Source organism: Mesoplodon mirus (assembly GCF_964341445.2).
Source record: "Mesoplodon mirus genome assembly, chromosome: 15".
NCBI lineage: Eukaryota > Metazoa > Chordata > Mammalia > Artiodactyla > Ziphiidae > Mesoplodon > Mesoplodon mirus.
The window spans coordinates 9,994,523-10,004,362 of record NC_138991.1 but is presented as its reverse complement, the minus strand read 5'-3'; the positions used below and the strand labels follow the sequence as shown (position 1 = coordinate 10,004,362).

Sequence of the window (9,840 nt, the reverse complement as noted above, 5' to 3'; positions counted from 1 at the left end):
GGTTCCTCAAAAAATTAAAAATAGAACTACCATATGATCCAGCTATCTCACTTCTGGGTATATATCCTAAAGAATTGAAAACAGGATCTTGAAGAGACACTTGTACACTCATATTCATTGCTATGTTATTTACAATAGCCAAGATGGTAACACTCTAAATGTCCACCAATGGATGAATGGATAAATAAAGTGTATATACATACCGAGGAATATTATTCAGCCTTAAAAAAAGAGGGAAATCTTGTCATATGCTACAACATGGAGGAACCTAGAGGACATTATGCTAAGTGAAATAAACCAATGACAAGACAATTACTACATAATCCCATTTATATAAAGTATCTAAAGTAATCAAACCCATAGAAATAAAAAGCAGAAGGGTGGTTGCCAGGTTTAGGGTCGCCAGGCACCAGGAGGAAGGGAAAACAGGGAGTTGCTATTTAATAGGTGTAGAGTTTCAGCCGAACAAAATGAAAAAGTTTTCGGACTTCCCTGGTTGTCCAGTGGGTAAGACTCTGCACTCCCAATGCGGGAGGCCCGGGTACGATCCCTCGTCAGGGAACAAGATCCCGCATGCACGCTGTGCAACTAAGAGTTAGCTTGCCGCAACTAAAGATCGCACGTGCTGCAACTAAGACCCGGTGCAGCCAAAATAAATAAAAAATAAATATAAAATGAAAAAGTTTTCAACATCTGCTGTACAAGGATGTGCCTATAGTTAACAATACTATAACGTCCACTTGAAAATTGTTAAGAGGGTAAATTTTAAAAACGCCAAAACAAAAACAAAGAAGGAGAAACTGATAAAAACAAAAAAGGAATGAAGTACTGATTCGTGTTACAACATGGATGGACCTTGAAAATGTTACGCTAAGTGAAAGGAGCCAGACACAAAGGACTATGTTCTGTATGATTCCATTTACATGAAATGTGTCCAGAATAGGCAACTCCACAGAGACACAATTAGATCAGCAGTTGCCAGGGGCTGGAGGGAGGGGACGACGGGGAGTGACTGCTGACGAGTACTGGTTTTGGGGGGAAGCTTATCTAACACGTGTGTTTTCCCCCTAAGGCACATCACAGCCTCCTGAGCTTAGGAATGGTAGGTAGCCAGCACTTCAGCCCTGCGCTTAGGGACCATTTTGAACAATGAAATCAACAAAAAAAGCACAAGGATGTGAGAAATATGGCACTAAATGGATGGAGAAAAGGACACCGTTTACAGTATGAGAGCTGAACCGAGAAGGCAGAGCATGTGTCTGGACAGCTCTGCACATGTCTGCAAAAGACCGAGAAAGAACTGGGAGTGTTGATTTGGGGGTTACAAATACATTTTAGTTGGCAGGCTAAAATATGCACTTCTGGAATGATGAGAATTGACTCTCTTTCAAGGACTACCTTGGTGTGAATGCAGTCAGAAGAGGCAGCCTCCTCATTCTGATGGTCAAGGTTTCAGGGCTATTACTGGAGGGTTGAAATTTCTCACTTATGTTCAGCTGAGAGTCTCCTAGCTGACTCAGTGCCTCATATTTCACCAGAAATTATGCAGCAAAGTCAGTGTTTTTCCTAGCACCCAGAAACAAGAGATTTCACACACTCAAGACGAGTTACAATTTATTACATAGAGTTCTCAGTGGCTGGGAGATTCTAATCAAGAGATGAGGAATGCAGAAGTCCTTCCCCAGGACAGAAAAGCACATCTTATTATTATAAGTTTGTAAGGCCTGGCTCTTTAAAAACTGACACCAGTATATTTTGGTCCCAGGGTGCTCTGGAAAATTCACATGAGTTGCTAAAGTTCATCTAATAGCAGACACAGATACCCTTTTTGGCTGCTTGAGTTCTAACTCTAACTCTATCACATCTTAGATGTGCACTGTTGAACAAGTTAACATGCCTCAGTTTTCCTCATCTGTAAAATGGGGATAATAGATGTAACACTGTTGTGAGGATTAGAAACGTTCCAGGCAAGGAAGAAATGTCATAAAAGGTCATAAAAGGAATGCTGGCTTTTAAGAAGAGCAGCTAACATTCATTAGGCCTTTGTTCTATTCCATTGTGTACTGTGTCAAACAATTCACATTGCAATTTTAATTTACATATCGCTTGGAGAGCCATCTCTAGAACATCTGATCTAAAAGAGAACCTCCTCCAACCTGCTTTTTCTATTGCAGAGAGCCCCTATCATGACTTCCAATTACTTTACTTAAATTTATATTTTTCTCTCTTCTCATCACTAGACTGAAAGCCCCATAGGGGCAGGGACTGTATTCCTCTTGTTCATCTTGTATCCTTAGCACAGTGCCAGACATTTTAGGTGCTCAATAAATCGTGTTGATGGAATAAATGAATGAACGTCAGAATCAGTGTCTGACTCTAGTCCCTGCTCCTAACTCAAAGCCGTGCATTCTCTCCTGTCCTACCTTGGGGTTGGGCAGGTGGGCGGTGGTCACGAGTTAGAGCAGCACATCCAATACAGTAGCTGCTGGCCACACGTAGCTACTTAAACTTAACTTTAAAGTAATTAAAGTTAAATAAATTAAAACACGCAGCTCCTCTGGTGCACTAGCAAATTTCACGTCTCAGTACCCACAAGTGTCTCATAGTTAGTAGGCAGTCCAGATATAGACTGATTCCATCATCACAGAAAGTCCTACTGACAGAGCTGATTTAGATCAGTGATTCTCCACTAGGGAGGATTTTGTCCCCCTGGGGGTTATTTGGCAACAGCTGGAGACATTTTTGGTTGTCACAACTTGGGAGATGCAACTAGCATCTAGCGTGGGTAGAGGCCAGGGATGCTGCCAACATCCTACAGTGTACAGAATGGCCCCCACAGCAGGGCATTATCTGGCCCCAAATATCAATAGTGCTGAGGTTGAGAAACATGGTTTACAGGAAGGCACTTGGGTGACAGTTCTCTGTTTGACCAGAATGCTAAGTTTCCTAGGATTTGGATGGGTTAATTTGTAATTAAAAGCCTGGTGAGGGGCTTCCCTGGTGGCGCAGTGGTTAAGAATCTGCCTGCCAATGCTGGGGACACGGGTTCGAGTCCTGGTCCAGGAAGATCCCACATGCTGCAAAGCAACTAAGCCCACGCACCACAACTACTGAGCCTGCGCTCTACAGCCCGTGAGGCACAACTACTGAAGCTCGCGCGCCGTGCTCCGCAACAAGAGAAGCCACCGTGATGAGAAGCCCACGTACCGCAATGAAGAGTAGCCCCCGCTCGCTGCAACTAGAGAAAGCCTGCACGCAGCAACCAAGACCCAATGCAGCCAAAAATAAATTAAAAAATAAAAATAAAAAAAGCCCGGTGAGGACTTTTCAGTGTATGTGGCATGAAGTCCAGTTTCCTGGCTTAAATTCCTGGAATTCCTCACTACGTTTTTGAATAGGATATTAAAATCCATAAATCATTGTCCAGCTGTGTTGTGCCTGTGACAAGAGCAAGACCCATCAAACATGAACGACATCATTCAGACCAAAAGGGGTTTCCAAGGCCAGATTCTTCTAGATCAAGGGTCTGTAAACTACAGTCCCTGGACCAAATCCACCCATGAGCTAAAAATGGTTTTTACATTTTTAGATGGTCAAGAAACAATCAAAAGAATACTACTTTTATGACACATAAGAATTACAGAAATTCCAATTTCGGTGTCCATAAAGTTTTATTGGAACCCAGCTGCCACCGTCATTTACTTAAGTGATGTCTGTGACTGTTTTTATTCCACATACATTGGTGGGCAGTCTCACCACAGAAACTGTATGAGTCGCAAAGCTAAAAATATTCACTCTCTGCCCCTTTACAGAAAAAGTTTGCTCACTCCCGCTCTGGTTACTATAGATCTTGGTGGATTTTTCTTTATTTTTTTTCTTTGTTCTTGCTTTATTTTCTTTCTTTTCTTTTCAGGTCATAATTATCCTGATAAATTGCAGGTGGAGACTCAGACCAAATGACCAAATGGACTTTCTTTGGGAAGCAGAGTGCAGGAGGGGATTAGCAGGAATGCAGGGGCGTTCATGTGAAAGATTCCTCTTAGATGAATTTAGGGAACAAAGACCCCATAGTCAATGATTTCTGTGGGTATAAAAGTAGAAGAGTGGCTGGCTCCTTTTGTCAGTTTTGCAGCACAAATCATACAGTTACTGAATACCCCCATCCGCAGTAGTATTCTTTTAATGCTTAACTCCGTGACCTCACAAAAATAATTGCTGGGAAGCAAATTTACTTAGCTCTCTGCCTTTATTTGCTGACCAAGAGGCTTGGCCCGATAGCCATATTGTTTATGGAAATGCTGGAGGGGGTAGGGTGTGGGGAGGAGAAAGAACACAATTTGGCCAGAGAAGTTGGATGTATTGAAAGGATTGAGGGGATTTTGTCTTTGCTTTATAATTGGAGTCAGGATTTCCCTTCAAGACTGCAGACTCAAAATCTCCCTGGGCTTCTCAGCCCAAAAGTCCTGTTAAGCTCTTTCTCACTGGGTTGGCATCTGGCTTTTAAAATCCTTGTCATTTTTATGATTATAATGAATATTACAACTTGTCCAGTGAATGGGCTTTTCCAAATGCTGAGAATGTCTGTAGTCAGAAAGAAAAGAAAAAGTTGATTAAAAATGATTAGTATGTTTTGGGGGCAGTTGAGACTTTTTTTTTTAAGTCCCCAAGAATTTTCACTTTAGGAGGCATTGCCAGTGGCTCTCAATCCAGCTTAGAATTTTCCTTTTAGAAATGGAAGATTTCATCTTGAAAGAAAGCCCTAAAAGAAACTTATTTTGTCCCATACTCTCATTTTAGAAAACAGATGACCCGTTATTACAGTGGCGAGCACATTCAGTGATTTGGAGATTGCCTTGGTGGGCAAAATAATTGGGAAATTTTCCAGCCCTTCTAATTTGTAAAATCAAAACCCGTGTTGGCTGCAACTGATCAGAAAAAAAAATTAGTACACCAAAAGCAAAAGTTAGAAACCATAGCTTTAGGAGGCGAGAACCAGTTTGTTAAGCCCCTCTGAAGGCAATACTGAAAGTGGCTTCCTCAGGAAAATACTTAACCACCCAATCGGTCAAACCATCTGATAACTGCTTATCTTCCCTAATGCGATTGGGAGTCCGTTTGATGCCCCTTTGCATTCCAATCACAAAGCTCATCTTAGGTAAGCACCTTGAGGAGGAAAAAAAAGAAAATTCATGAGTCTCTGTTTCTGCATTCATGGAATTTTCTTTTCACAATAGAAGGAAGCATGTTAAGCTGGGTGGGGGCAGGGTGGTGGTGCTGAGGTGAAAATCTTGGAAAGGGAGGGGTATGGTGTTCAACTGAGGTGAAGCACTTTATTCTGGCCAAATGGTTGAGAAACAATCAAAAGAAGATTATTTCATGATACATGAAAACTACATGAATTTCACATTTCAATGTCCATTAAGAAAACTGTATTGGAAGGCAGTTTCCAGCCTCTAGAGCTAAAATGCAAAGCAACGCAAAGCAAAGCAATCCTCTGAGAGAGTCGTGGAAGATGAATTGGCTACTCTATTCTCCATTTTTAGCTATCCAGTCACACAGGAAAAATTAAAGATGTGTATAAGCGAAGATTTCCAGGATTTGTGATAAGCGTAACCTGCAGTATCTGCCCTCCCTGCATTCACACTCCCTTTTATAATCCGCTAGCCCAGAAGTCTTCTATAAAATGGGAGAGAGGCAGAGTGCCTCCCTCATGAGAGTAAAAAGTTAATAAATGAGAATAGTATGGCACATGGTAGGTACTCAAAAAAATCTTAGCTATTATTCTTTTTTTAAAAATTAATTTATTTTTGGCCGTGTTGGGTCTTTGTTGCTGCGCGGGCTTTCTCTAGTTGCGGCGAGTGGGGGCTACTCTTCGTTGCGGTGCACGGGCTTCTCATTGCGGTGGCTTTTCTTGCTGTGGAGCATGGGCTCTAGGTGCACGGGCTTCAGGAGTTGTGGTGCATGGGCTTAGTTGCTCCACAGCATGTGGGATCTTCCCGGAGCAGGGCTCGAACCCACATTCCCTGCATTGACAGGTGGATTCTTAACCATTGCGCCACCAGGGAAGTCCCTTAGCTATTATTCTTATTCTTATTAGGTTATTGCTAACAGCAATTGTTCCTTTACCCCACCATCTCCCCTTGACAGCAGTTAGGCAGGATCCATCAAATTTTTAATCAATATGTACTTTGACCCAGCACTTCAATTGATAGAAATTTATCTCACAGATAAACTCCCAATGTGACAAACAATTCACATTTTTGTTTGTTTTGAGTTCCATACTATGTACCTGTATTATTCTTTCAGTTCTGTGTTATTAAGGATATACAGATTTAGGTTTATGTCATTTGGTGAACTGACCCCATTTTCATTTTGAAATGTCCCATTTAATCCCTGGTAATACTTCTTGTACTGAAGTTTGCTTTGTATGAAATTAGTATAGCCACTCTGCTTTATTTTGCTTAGTGTTTGCATTGTGTATCTCTTTCAATTCGTTACTTCTAATCTCTATATTTTTATATTTAAAATGGGTTTCTTGGAGATGGCATATAGTTGAGTCTTGCCTTTTTTTTAGCATGATGTATTTTTTTTTAAATTTATTTATTTTTGGCTGAGTTGGGTCTTTGTTGCTGCACGCAGGCTTTCTCTAGTTGCAGTGAGCGGGGGCTACTCTTTGTTGCCGTGCATGGGCTTCTCATTGCGGTGGCTTCTCTTGCTGCGGAGCACGTGCTCTAGGTGCGTGGGCTTCAGTAGTTGCAGCACATGGGCTCAGTAGTTGTGGCTCATGGGCTCTAGAGCACAGGCTCATTAGTTGTGGTGCACGGGCTTAGTTGCTCTGTGGCATGTGGGATCTTCCCGGACCAGGGCTCGAACCTGTGTCCCCCGCAATGGCAGGCGGATTCTTAACCACTGCACAATGAGGGAAGCCCGAGTCTTGCCTTTTTATGTAGGCTGACAATCTCTGACTTTTTAATTGGAATACTTAGGTCATTTACATTTATAGTAATTTTTGATATGATTGGAGTTAAGTCTACAATCTTGCTCTTTGTTTTCTATTGTCTCATCTTCTCTGTATTTCTTCTTCCCTGCCTTCTTTTGGGTTAATTGAGTTTTTTTTAGGATTCCATTTTAGCTTCACTGTTGGATTATTAGCTATATCTTTTTATTTTTTAGTGGTTGCTCTAGGGTTTATCACATGTATTTTAATTCATTGCAGTCCACCATCAAATACAATAGTTGTAGTAAGATATTTCCATTTCCCCCACATGTCTTTTGTGCTTTATTTGTCATAAATTTTATTACTACTTTGGTTATAAATGTTAAAATACTTTGACATTTTTGCTTTAAACAGTCAATTTTACTTTAAACAGTAAAAACAGTATCCCCCATTATTAACATCTTACATTAGCATGGTACATTTATTACAATTAATGAATCAATATTGATACTTAATTATGAACTAAAGTGCATGCTGTATTGAGATTCCTTTAGTTTTTATCTGATGTCTTTCTTCTGTGCGAGGACCCCTATTCAGGATATCATATGATATTTAGTGTCATGTCTTCTTAGGCTCCTCTTGGCTGTCACAGTTTTTCAGACTGTTCATGTTTTTTCATTCTGACAGTTTTGAGGAGTACTGCGCAGGTATCTTGTAGCATGTCCTCAACTGGGATTTGTCTGATGTCATATGTTTGTGGGAGGAAGACCATGGCAGTAAAGCCATTCTCATCACATCAAGGGTATGAACTATCAACACTGTTTATGTTAACTTTGAGTGCCTATCTGAGGTAGTATTTGTTAGGTTTCTCCCTTGTAAAATTTCTTCTTTTCCCCTTTATCCATGTTGTACTTCAATGATCTTTTTTTTTTAATGATCTTTTAAAGACATTAAAAATAGAGGGGGGAAAAGTATTTTATGTTTATCCACATATTTATCACTTTTTTGGCATTTTTTTATTCCTTTGTGTAATCCAATTTTCTATCAGGTATCATTTTCCTTCCATTTGAGAAATTTTCTTTATCATTTCTTGCAGTGCATTCTGCTGATGACAAATTCTCTCATTTTTGTTTGTTTGAAATGATCTTTATCTTGCATTCATTTTCGAAAGATATCTTCACTAGGTATTGAATTCTAGGTTGACAGTTTCAGCACTTCCATTGTGTCTGACTTGCATAATGTCTGACAAGAAATGTAACTCTTTCTTCCTGTATATTCAATGACTTTTTTTTTCTGCTTTCTCTTAAGATTTTCTCTTAGTCATTGGTTTTCAGGAATTTGTTTTTTGTTTTTGTTTCCAACAAAAGATTCTCACATTCTCTGAGCCAAACTACTAGTGCAGATAAACTAAAATAGAGAAAAATCATTTTCCCAATAAAATACATCCAGTTGTCCAGATAGTAGTGGTTTTCAGGGTGAGATGGTAAGACGCAAATGACCTTGATTCAGCATAAATATGTGTACCATCTCACGTGCGATTCCTTATAGACCCAGCTTGGCTCTTCTCCAATGTCTCCTTTTGGAGTTGTACCTGATTTTATTACCAGTTTTCAACCAAATCCACTGAGGAATGGGATAATTCTGCTTTTTCTTGACCAGGAATTACTTGATCCTGAAAGTCTTGTGAGAAGACATGGTGAGAACAGAGTCGACCGCACACACCAGAATGGTGGAGGAAAACTTCAGGAATTTGATTATGATATATCTTCTTGCGGTTTTATTTTTATCCTGCTTTGGGTTCATTTAGTTTCTTGGTTCTGTGAATTGATAGTTCTCACCAAATTTTGAAAATATTTGGCTTTTATTTCATCAAATATTTTTTCTGCATGCCTCCTTCCCTCCTCTTATTCTGAGACCTCAATTACACATATGTTAGACTACTTGATATTGGCCCATGGGTCACTGTGACTCTGTCCATGTTTTTCAATCTTTTGTCTTTTCTGTCTCTCAATTTGGATGGTTTTTATTGCTATGTCTTCATTCATTGAGCTTTTCTTCTGCAGTATCTAAAAAACTGTTAATATCGTACAGTAATTTTTCCACTAGCAGTTCCTTTTATTTCTTTTTAAAAAATTTATTTATTTATTTATTTATTTATTTATTTATGGCTGAGTTGGGTCTTTGTTGCTGCACGTGGGCTTTCTCTAGTTGCCGCGAGCGGGGGCTACTCTTCACTGTGGTGCATGGGCTTCTCATTGCGGTGGCTTCTCTGTTGCAGAGTACGGGCTCTAGGCGTGTGGGCTTCAGTAGTTGTGGCTTGAGGGCTCCAGAGCACAGGCTCAGTAGTTGTGGTGCATGGGCTTAATTGTTCCGCAGCATGTGGGATCTTCCCAGATCAGGGCTCGAACCCGTGTCCCCAGCATTGGCAGGTGGATTCTTAACCACTGCACCACCAGGGAAGCCCTCCTTTTAGTTCTTTATCTTTCATTTCTCTCTCCACTTTTCATGTTTTCCTTTAAATATTTGAACAGAGTTATAATAGCTATTTCAATGCCCTTGTCTGCAAATTCCCTCATCTCTTCTATTCTGGGTCTGTTTCTATTGACTGATATTCTTCCTGGTTATGGGTCATATTTTCCTCCTTATTGCTTGTCTAGTAATTTTTTTATTAGATGCTGGACATTGTGATTTTAAATTGTTGAATATCTGTATTTCATTGCCTTCCTCTGAAGAATGTTAGACTTTGCTCTAGCAGGCAGTTAAGTTACTTGTAGTTCAGTGTGATACTTTTGAGGCTTGTTTATAACCTTTGTCAGGAAAGAACTAGAATAGTCCAGGGATATCTAGGGGTAGTTTAGCCTCACTATTAAGATGTGGCCCTTTTGTGGTCTTTACTAAATATC

The 9,840-nt window shown here is 40.1% G+C and overlaps 1 pseudogene across 1 annotated transcript; it reads right to left on the bottom strand.

Annotated features, from left to right (window-relative positions):
- Window positions 1-8,479: 8,479 nt before the first annotated feature.
- Window positions 8,480-8,632, bottom strand: LOC309816936 (large ribosomal subunit protein eL39-like; annotated as a pseudogene). The gene has a single exon. The product of its transcript is annotated as a large ribosomal subunit protein eL39-like (transcript).
- Between the last annotated feature and the right edge of the window lie 1,208 nt (window positions 8,633-9,840).